The sequence below is a fragment of the Akebia trifoliata genome, chromosome 11 (assembly GCF_017979445.1).
Source record: "Akebia trifoliata isolate Shusen 1 chromosome 11, ASM1797944v1, whole genome shotgun sequence".
NCBI lineage: Eukaryota > Viridiplantae > Streptophyta > Magnoliopsida > Ranunculales > Lardizabalaceae > Akebia > Akebia trifoliata.
In genome coordinates, this window is record NC_141385.1 from 45754071 (window position 1) to 45764930 (window position 10860).

The following is a 10860-nucleotide window of genomic DNA, read 5'->3' on the forward strand; positions in this document are numbered from 1 at the left end:
CTTTTAGAGATGCATTTTTTGTGGGAAATCCATAGTATCTCAAGAATCTAATTGATTGAGAGTCACAAACCATGGGTTGATGCTAGTGTGGGATCAACACTCCATACACCTTGCCAACCTAGCACTTTGGCAAGACCAACTATCTTTGTTCTATTAAAAGTGGTGTATCTTTATATATATATATATATGAGAGAGATTATATAAGGTTTTAGGTATTTTTCATATATTGGTATAGTTTGAATGTGCATGTTTTTATGTTGTACTCAATTATTCCTTTGCTACATTTTTTATCCATTTGGGAGCCACCCCTCCCCCCCCCAAAACAAGGGTGTAAAAAATGGATCGGAGTTGACACGAAATTCAATTGAAAACCAAATTTAGCGGGTTTGGATGCTTGGAGTCGATACATATATATATATATATATATATATATAAAGGGTCCAATATGGTCTAATGCCCCTCCACTCAACATTTAAACGACCTGACCTGACTGACCTAAATGTAGGTGATGTTTACTGTCTTTGATCAAATCTAATTGTCATCGACTAGAGGTTAGTTTAAATGTAGTTTGTGAGTAGTCTCAAACCACCTTTAATATAAGATGAAATGACATTAATAATCCAAGACAAATTAATGAAATGTCGTTAGATTAAAAAAATGAAGATTAAAATGGGTGTGATCACAGTGTAAAGAATTTTTTTTTTTTTAATCAGTATCAAGGTGTAGAGTTTTAGTTTTCTTCATTGAATCAATTCATCATTTAGGGTTTTGCTTATAAGTTTGGCTTCTTCACTGAATCAAATCATCTTTATAGGATTTTTTTTTGCAATTAACAGTGTTCATTGCAATCATGAAAAAATCAAGTTTAAAAATCTCATTTGCTATTAACTAGATCAAAATCATTTTCAACGAATCCATAAGATTTGATCCAATTTATTTTTTATCGAGTTTAGGTAGAGACCAAAGATCTCGATAATTAATCCATCAGAAAAACTCAAATGATAAGGAAATATATATCATCGATTTCTTCATGCTCGTTCCATGTTCGAAGTATCCTTCGTACCAATAAGAATATCTTCCTTGCATGATTTCTTCTTTATATAGATAGATATAGGATCTATGAGACAATTAATTAAAATTACATTTTATGCAACAACTCTTCCTATTCGAAAGAAAAGGATCCCTTGATCATGATCGCTCTTACATGGAATTGCAAATCTCAAGTTTGTCTATATAGAGCAGATCTAATTGTATTAAAGTTTATAATGGATTTCTTCTTTATAATATTAATTGATAGAAGCCTCATTGGTAAGTACTACGAGATCTCATGCATTAAAACCCATGGTTAACAACCCAAATCCATTAGTATGTAACATTTTCTTTTTCAAGTGAAATCTCCCAATTTATGAAAGAACAAAGGAGTGATTTCGTTGTTGTGGAAAAAGAAGCCTTCAAATATTAATGCATGTATTTGATTTATTTAGAACTATTAGAATAGGAACCACATTTTAGAGAATATGAGTCGAATCAATAACAAAAATATTTTTAGTGAAACATCTTTCACAATTCCTAAACAGATAGTTCACTGTTAGACTAAGTGATAAGTAATTTCACTCATTTACATATGGATCATGAATATTTGGAATCCACTTTATACAAGGAGACATTGCTTTTGCTAATTCAAATTGGAGGATGATATCAATTCAATCTATTTTTAGTGTCATATACATAGTTTGCACATTCTTATATCTTCATATCAAGTTCATCATTCCCATCATCAGTATCGTCAATATCGATATTATTCATAAGATAACACTTCTAGGCTTGTCGTTCAAAAACTCGTTCGAAAATGTGGTTATGAAAGGATCATTGGAATTGTTGCTAGGTATTTGACCAAATATGATTGTCCAATTCCTACCGAACATAAACTAAAATACCCTTCTAAGGCTAGTTGAGCCAATATATATATATATATATATATATATATATATATATATATATATATATATATATAGGGTCAGGTTCAAGGGCCATGTGAGAAAACATGTGAGAAAACTTTCGTTTTTCAAAATAAGGGTTAGAGGTTTTGGATTGAGCTGATTTTTTGCAAGGATGGTCACTATGATGAGAAGATCATCCTCACAAAAAATCAGCTCAATCAGAAACTTCTAAATCCATCAAAAGTGATTTACAAATTAATGATAAAAATTGATAAAAAATCGACGATCCACATTCTAAATCACTTTTAATGGGGTTAGAAGTTTTAGATTGGGCTGATTTTTTTTTTTTTGGATGATCTTCCCATCATAGAGATCATCCTCACAAAAAATCAGCTCAATCCAAAATTTCTAACCCATATTTTAAAATTTTATTTACCGTCGAAAGTTTTCTCACATGTTTTCTCACATGGCCCTTGAACCTGACCCATATATATATATATATATATGGAAAAATTATTAGCACCACACAAGGTTTCTGAATAAGTGATTGTCTGATAATGAGAAATCAATATCCATCTTTATCGTAAACATGATCTATTAAACTCATAATTATGGTGTCCTCTTTATTAAAGGAAAAAAAAGCCGGACTGATTGGAGAGAAAGAGAGAGAGAGAGAGAATGTTTGTAATTAGGGTACAAAGTGTGAATTGTGAGATGCAATGGTTTGGCATAAAGCAATTATATATACCCCGCATGTATAAAGCCATAAACCGCACCTGATCCCAAAATCCTTTTTTTTTCCTTTATTTAGAGGAAAATTTTGATATCCTGTCAGAGATAAAACGTTTGATGTATCTACCTGAAATATGCCTTTGTGGCCTAATCTTTTTTAATCCTCCTCAATGGTTCAGTCTATCTCTCTATCTTCTTCTTCTTCATTTTTTCTTTTTTTTTTTTTCTTTTTTTTTAATATCGTATCCCCACCCTTCGGGTGGGATTAATCCCACGGTCATACATACTGCTCCCTTGAAAAATCCTACGTGCAATAAGTTGAGTCAAGGGTCAATTGATCGACCTGGAAAGTGAGCTTAAAGAATTCATACCTTTGTGGGGTTTTGATCACTTGACCTACCCTTCTTGATGGGCCTATGTGCATATAATAGCTTGGTTAGTTCTATGTAGACATTGGGTTTAAACACCAAGAAAATGACCAAATCAATGGCTGATAACGTTAATACATCCACTCAAAAATGGTTCTAAAGGTTTGAGGCCTAGAAAGTATTCCACGACATTAGGAGGCTTAGAATTTTTCTGCCAAACAAATGATGGTTTCCACTTTCCAGACTATTATTATCTTATGAGATGTTGATATATTTTTACACCTTCTTATGTTATTAGGGTGTTACACTTTAGGATAATATAGATATAACCTCTAAGTTTTGGTGAATATTTAAGATAGCCCTGTTTTCCAACTACGCCACCCAGCCTTGACTGTAGTCGTTTATGAGGGACTTATATTAAATGATCTAAATACCCTCTTCAACTACTAGCAAAATTGATATATTTGTTCATCCTCAAACTCCTCCATCAATTTAGCCCCTCATTTTCAACCTCTCACCAAAAAGCCTTATAAATTTTCTCACTAACGGTGTGTTTGGATTGAGAGAAATGAAGAGAAGAAATTCATTAAAAGAAAAGAAAATAAAAGAAATATTATTTCTCTCCATCGTGTTTGATTTAACAGTACAAGAACATAAATTTGGAGAGAAAAAAAAGGGTAGAATTGTTATTTTAAATATTTTATTCTTATGAACATTTCTTTTTCTCTCCGATTTGGGGAAAAAAAATTGGTTCATTTTTCTCTTTTCTCATGCCCCCACTTAACATTCCAAGCAAGAGAAGTGGATAGAAACTCACTTCTTTTTCTTTTCTTTTCACTTTATTTCTCTCAATCCAAACACACTGAAAAATCCATTAGTCGTAATCAATTCCCCAAGATTCCCATTTTATTTTGAAAGAGAGTCCAAAGCTTATTGCTTTATGAAAGAAAAATAAGAATGTTCGAAACGTGTAGCTTTGATCTATGGAGGGAATTTGCTCTCTTTTAATAAAGATATTTTCTCTGGTTCTACTTACAGCTAAGATTGAGTTAAACAATAGTTTAATATTTATTTTTTTATAAAATGGTGGAAATCATCAACAAACTGATTAAAAAATGAGTGGTGATAATATGACTCCCCCGTGGCATACTCAATCGCAACTCCTTGACATGGGGTGTGCCAGAACCATGGATTTTATGCCTCGGGATACACAATAAACATCCCCATATGCACAACTACACAGATTTTTTAGGATGTGCAGTTGTGTATCCCAAGGCATAAAGTCCATGGTTCTAGCAAACACCACGTCAGGGAGTCACCATTGAGTATGCCACATGGGGAGTCATATTATCATGACTCCTAAAAAGTTGGATTAGTCTTCGTTAGAGGAATGCTGGCCCCATTCTCTTGGAATGGCTAATCCGCTTCAAAATTTTGGATGAACCCTCCCCCTACATGGCATCTAGCATGCTTGAGATGTGTCTATATTTTGAAATTGATTGATCTGCTTACTACACTACAAAGCATTTACATTTGCAAATGTTTTGCAAAACAAATGATTTGCAATGAATGATTTACTATTGTTTGGTAACCATTGAAAAATCTCTAGCGAATCTTTTTTTTGTGATTGATTGATATTTATAATAAAAAAAATTATCGTGATTTGGCAAATGATTTGCTTCCAAATATTAAGCTAGTAGTATTCCTCTAAAACTTTTAAGTGATAGCTTTAAAGTCGGACTCCACACAATAACTCTCTTCAGGTAAAGGCACGTAACCTAAAAAAAACAAGTGGGATTTTGTTTTCGTCCCTACATTTTGTGTATATTTGATATACCTGTCCACATTTTTGAACTAATGACATACCTTTTAATCTCAGTCTTCTTTAATAGATTAATGAAAGATGATATAGAAAACCTTGATTTTTCTTTCTAAAATGAGTAATTTTCAATCTTTTTTAGTACGATAATGGTAATGACAATGACTTGGGGCAGATTTACAGTGGGGACACTTAACCCCCCCCCCCCCCCCCCCCCCTCCCCCCCACACACACACACACGAATTTTCAAATTCTATGGATTGGTGAGCTATTGCTAAAATTTTTAACGGTGGTTAAAAAATTTGCCACTATTGTCACCACATTATTTTTTCTACTTGTAGTTGCACCCACAATTATTATTTTTCTCTCTTAGTTGTCCCCACAAAATTGTCCATTCTTGGTTGCCCCCACATGGGCAAAATCCTAACTTCGCCCTCATAGTGACATGGTGACAATTAGGGGTGCAACTTGGTTCGGGTTGCTTCGATTTAGAGTAAAATCAGAATCGAACCGACCAAGATCGTTCCATTATATGAGAACCAGAACCGAACCGAATTAGTTTAAAACCGAACCAATCCAAATCGACCTTAATTCGGTTTGGTTCGGTTCGATTCCATGGGTTGCTAAGAAATTCCCTCATTTCTGATCGAAGAGGAGAACTTCCATCATCTCTCCCATCGTAAAATTGTTTTACAACTTAAGAGAGAGAGAGATGGAGATGAACCGTCGCTGACGACGTAGTTAGAGGCAACTTATAGTCGCAGGTTGCAGCCACAAGACGAGAGAGATAAAGAGATGAATTGCCGTCGCAGATAGAGAGAGAAAGGAAGAGGCACCGGCAGCCGCAGGCCCAGGTCACAAAGAGAGAGGCACCGACAGCCGTAGGCCCAGGTAGCAAGTAGCAGAGAGAGAGAGAGAAGCACCGAGTCGCAGGTCTCAAAGAGAGAGAGAGACCATTGTAGGTCGCCCCGTCGCAGGGGGGATCGATCGTAGGTCTTAGGGAGGAACCGATCGTAGAGACGAGAGAGAGAGAGAGAGTAAACAGGAAAGGGTTTTAAAAAAAATTATATTTATATTTTAAAATTCTATTTTGGTTCGATTCTCAGTTTGGTTCGGTTATTTACAAACCCTAAACCGAAAATCGAACCGAACTTATAGGTTCTTAATTTTTTTTAATCCGAACCAACCCAATCCAAAATTCACAGATTGGTTCGATTCTCGGTTTGAACCGAATTAAGTTGCACCCCTAGTGACAATGTGATGATTACAATGATCATGCCAATGAATATGATGGCATTGAAGTCGTGTTTTTATTTTTTTATTTTTTTATCATTAGTTTATTAAAGAAGATTGAGGTCCAGAGGTTCATGCATGCCATATGGGTATTTAAAATATTTGTCAAAATATGAAGGAGTATGTCATCATCATCATTGTCATCTAATAATTGCCCATCATCATCATCATCATATTCAAGAGGTTGAATGATTGGTTTTTAGGAAAAAACCTGTTAGATCGGATCACAAAAAATAATAAAAAAGATTGAAATTGATCTCATTCGAGGGAGATCGGATCTCCTAAGCCACCAATTCAAAATGATGAATCTCCAATCCAACTAAGAATTAAATATCTTTTCTCTGCATATTTTCATTAAGATCAAAATGAATTTAAATATAAGAGAAAATAAAACTACTTATTTTTACACTCTTAAACTAACTACTCTAAATTATTCACTCATACTCATTCAAAGAATTACCTCATAACACACCCATGTAGTCTCAACCTCCCACTCACAAAGGGTTATTTACCTATATAATAGTAACACCCTAAACTATCCTACTCACCTTTCTTCTAATAAGTATATAACAAAACCTCAGGGATTTTAGATCATTTTTCATTAGTCTATAAGAGAAGACCATCGTCAATAGACATATCACTAATTTAAAAATATCCAACGTTACCTCCAATAACTATAAAATTAATAATTCAGAGACGTGAAACAAATCTCACTTTTTCTCTCTCTCTCTCACTTTATCACGTGACCAATGATGACCTCACGTTGAATGATCGATGGTGAGGGCAGCAATACAAATCTCTTGTTCATAAAAAAAATAAAAATAAAAAGAACTTTAATCTTTTCCACGTGTCACTATTTCATTGATCAACGAGACAAAAGCAACCAACTCATTTTAGTATATAACTGCACTTTGCTCCTTCCTCTGAGAAGTCAGATTCATAAAAAATAAAAAATAAAAAGAACTTTAATCTTTTCCACGTGTCACTATTTCATTGACCAACGAGACAAAAGCAACCAACTCATTTTTGTATATAACTGCACTTTGCTCCTTCCTCTGAGAAGTCAGACAGACGATACAGAGTACGGTTTGTAACAGCTACAAAGAAGAGAGTCATGGAAAAACTTCCTTCCACCCCTTTTACACTTATTCTCTTACTTGTGCTCCTGTCGTCGATTAGTGTACTCCAAGCTCAGTGGCTGCCAATTATAGAAGGTAATAAAACAGTATACTTATCATAATTCTCTATTATTGGTAACCAATCAATCAGTTACTGATTTTGAGTTTAATTAGAGACAGTTAAGGGTTTTAATAACATGTGCTCTAAATACACTTTGAAAATTTCATGTGTGACACATGTTAACAAAATCCATATTAAAACGTTATAGATTGATTGGGTTATGTATGCTTTTAATTGTGATGATAATTAATATTTCTGTTACGTGGAAATTCTGGACAGTGATTGCTCTTAATGCCGTCGCCTTACGTTCTCAAACGCAAGTGTCTCAATATTACGACCGTTACGCCTGCAACATCAGTAGTGACCAAAACATTGGCATCCTCTGTAACTGCGCTGCAGGGACTTGCCACGTGATAGAACTGTATGATCTCTCTCTCAACTTCTTCAACCAATAATCTAACACCACGTGTCTTATTTTAGATCATGTGGTTCTTTAAGTCATTGATCACCTTTCTTCTTTTTTTTTATGGGGTCCCACTAACCTTACTTGCTTAGCAAGATTTCAACTCTTACGGAGCGTCATTGAATGCACCTTGTGACATCCAAAAACACGATCTAATATCACGTGGTTGTAGAGGACAAAATTCTAAACTATGAACATTACAAAAATTATTATTTTTCATTGTTGAATTTGGGAGTTCTGTGAAAGTTCAATAATCGTCCATTCTCAAAACTTAGGATCAAATCTTTTTTTTTAATATGAGTTTCATGGAATCTAGAAGGTTATAGTGTTGAATTGCCAGTGTAAGTAGTAATCCATTTGAGCTCAACAACTCCTAATAAGAGTTAAACAATATTATACCCCTTGAAGGAGGATTTTCAGATCAAGGCATTTAGGTCATTTTAGTTTATCAGTTTGAAAACATGGCTATTTCAAATACTCATCAAAATCAGAGGGACATCGCTGCCTAAAGTATCCATCCCTTTATTTTATTTATATTTGAAAATAAAAAATAAAAAATAGACAATTTAACGATAAAATACCTTTTCTTCATGACATTAATCCTCCATCTTTGCCAAAGAGAGTCCAAAACTTATTGCTTTACGAAAGAAAAGTAAGAATGTTCAAAACTTGTAGCTTTGATCTATGGAGGGAATTCACTCTCTTTTAATAAAAATATTTTCTTTCGCTTCGGTCTACTTACAGCTAAGATTGAGTGAAAAAATAGTTTAATATTTTTTTTTTATAATAAGAATAATGATGAATGCATGCGGTCTTGGTGCGGTTGGGTACAAGGCAGACCTGGCAAGTGTACAAAACCTCACATCTTTTTCTTGTGTATCTCGATGAAAACAATCTACGGTTTTGTGTCCTTGCCACGTCAACCGTGTACCAAGACCATGTGCATTCATCACGACTCTTTTTATAAAATGGAAATCATCAATAAATTCATTAAAAAATTGATAGATCCACTCAACTTGGTTAAAAGTTTGTGGGACTATTGAGATGGATTAGTTTTTGTTGGAGGAATGTTGGCCCCATTTTGGAAATTTACTTTGAAATGGCTGACCCGCTTCAAAATTTTGGAGGAACCGTCCCCCTACATGGCATCTGGCCCCTCAAGTGTTTGTGAATATTTGAGATAAGTCTATATTTTCAAATTGGTACACACCGTTGACACTACGGCCCTACTTGGTACACTACAAAACATTTGCATTTGTGATGCAAATGGTTTGTGATGAATGATTTACTATTGCTTGGTAATCATTGGGAAATTTCTTGTGAATCATTTTTAATGATTGATTTATATTTGCAATAAAAAATTTCATTGTGATTTTTCAAATGATTTGTGGTAATTTTTATGTCATAAATCATTTGCTCAAATTTCTTAATCAAGAATTTAGTTGATTTTTGCAAAGTTTTTACAATGCAAATCTTGCATTGTGTAACCAACCATTAGTAAAATTGATTTTAGAAAATTATTTGTATTTGCAAATGATTTATAGCAATCAAGTAGGGTACACGTGACATTGAATTTGCTTGGATTTAGTCAAATTTGATGGACCTTGACAGTGAATTTACCTCTTTTTTTTTTCATGTAGTGTTACCTTGGACTTCTCTTATCAATTAAGGAAGAAATTATCAAAAAACCTTTGATTTTTGTTCTCAAAACATTAATCTTCAACCTTTTAGATATGATGATAGTGGTGATGATGAAAAAAAAATGATGATCTTGATGGCTTGGATGGTGATGATGATCATGATGAGGGGATTGAGGCTGTTTTTCATTAGCCTATGAAAGTGGACCGAGGTCAAAGGAGTATGTCATCATTTTAAAAACATAAGGAGGTAACTCAAATATTCACAAAAGCATTGAGGGCGAGTTCAATGTGGACACCACGCAATAACTCTCTTCAGGGTAAAGGCACGCAGCCTAAAAAACAAGTGGTATTTTGTTTTAGCCCCTACATTTTGTGTATATTTGATATACCTCACCACATTTTTGAACTAATAACATATCTCTCGATCACTGTAGACTAATGAAAGATGATTTACCCAACCTTCATTTTCTTTCTAAAATGAGTGATCAATCATTTTTAATACAATAATGACAATGACAGTGGTGACAATGTGATGATTACATGACAATGATGGCATTGACATCATTTTTTCTGTTTTTTCTTTTTTTATCATTAGTTTATTAAAGAAGATTGAGGCCAAGAGGTTCATGCGACAGCGTATTTAAAATATTTATCAAAATATAAAGGGTACATCATCATCATCACATTCAAGAGGTTGAATCACTGATTTTAAGGAAGAAACCTTAGGAATTTAAGATCATTTTTCATTTGTTTATATGAGATTTACTTGACAGACTTAACTATTGCATATTTATTATACAAATTCTGTTAGAGTTCTGACAATTCTAAGAGAATCTTACTTGATGAAATTTGTTACTAACCAAACCTCATGTTATCAAGTTTGTTACTGATAAACCTCTAGGGTAGGGATCCACGTCATAATATTCAAATTTATGTCGTTAATTTGTTACTTAACATACTGTGAAGTAGATTATAACCACATTAATTTTAAAGTACATAAAATTTTAAAATTATCATTCAGCATTGATGGATGATAAAATTATATTTTTATAGATCGATCCTTTCAAATGAGAGATAATCTTGTCATTCAAAATATAATGTGCATTGTTAGGCATGTTCCAGCAATAATGATAGTCATAAAAAATAATCAATTTTATGGTTTTATATGGACTTTGAATATATATTTAACACCTAAAAAGAGATGATTAATAACAATGCTTTACGGTTTGAGTCACATTTTAATATCAATGTTGTGTCTTATAGTTAGCTTGACATTTTTTTTTTTTCATTCTCACAAGCGACCAAAAGATTAACAAAATCATGTCTTTTGCTTCGACAGAGATCTTTCTAATAAGAAGCTTAATGGTTCGATACCAAACATCTTGGGAAATTTGTCATACCTTCAAAGCTTGTAAATCCTTACTAT

The 10860-nt window shown here is 33.4% G+C and overlaps 1 protein-coding gene and 1 long non-coding RNA gene across 3 annotated transcripts in view; both read left to right on the forward strand.

The window, feature by feature from the left end:
- LOC147392076 (putative LRR receptor-like serine/threonine-protein kinase At1g53430) overlaps nucleotides 1-10860 on the forward strand; it is a 126278-nt gene that overhangs the window by 15247 nt on the left and 100171 nt on the right. The gene's annotated exons all lie outside the window — the stretch shown is intronic.
- Nucleotides 7239-10846, forward strand: LOC147392077 (uncharacterized). Its single transcript, XR_015183276.1, has 3 exons — nucleotides 7239-7366; nucleotides 7611-7752; nucleotides 10774-10846. It is a non-coding gene; the product is annotated as an uncharacterized LOC147392077 (long non-coding RNA).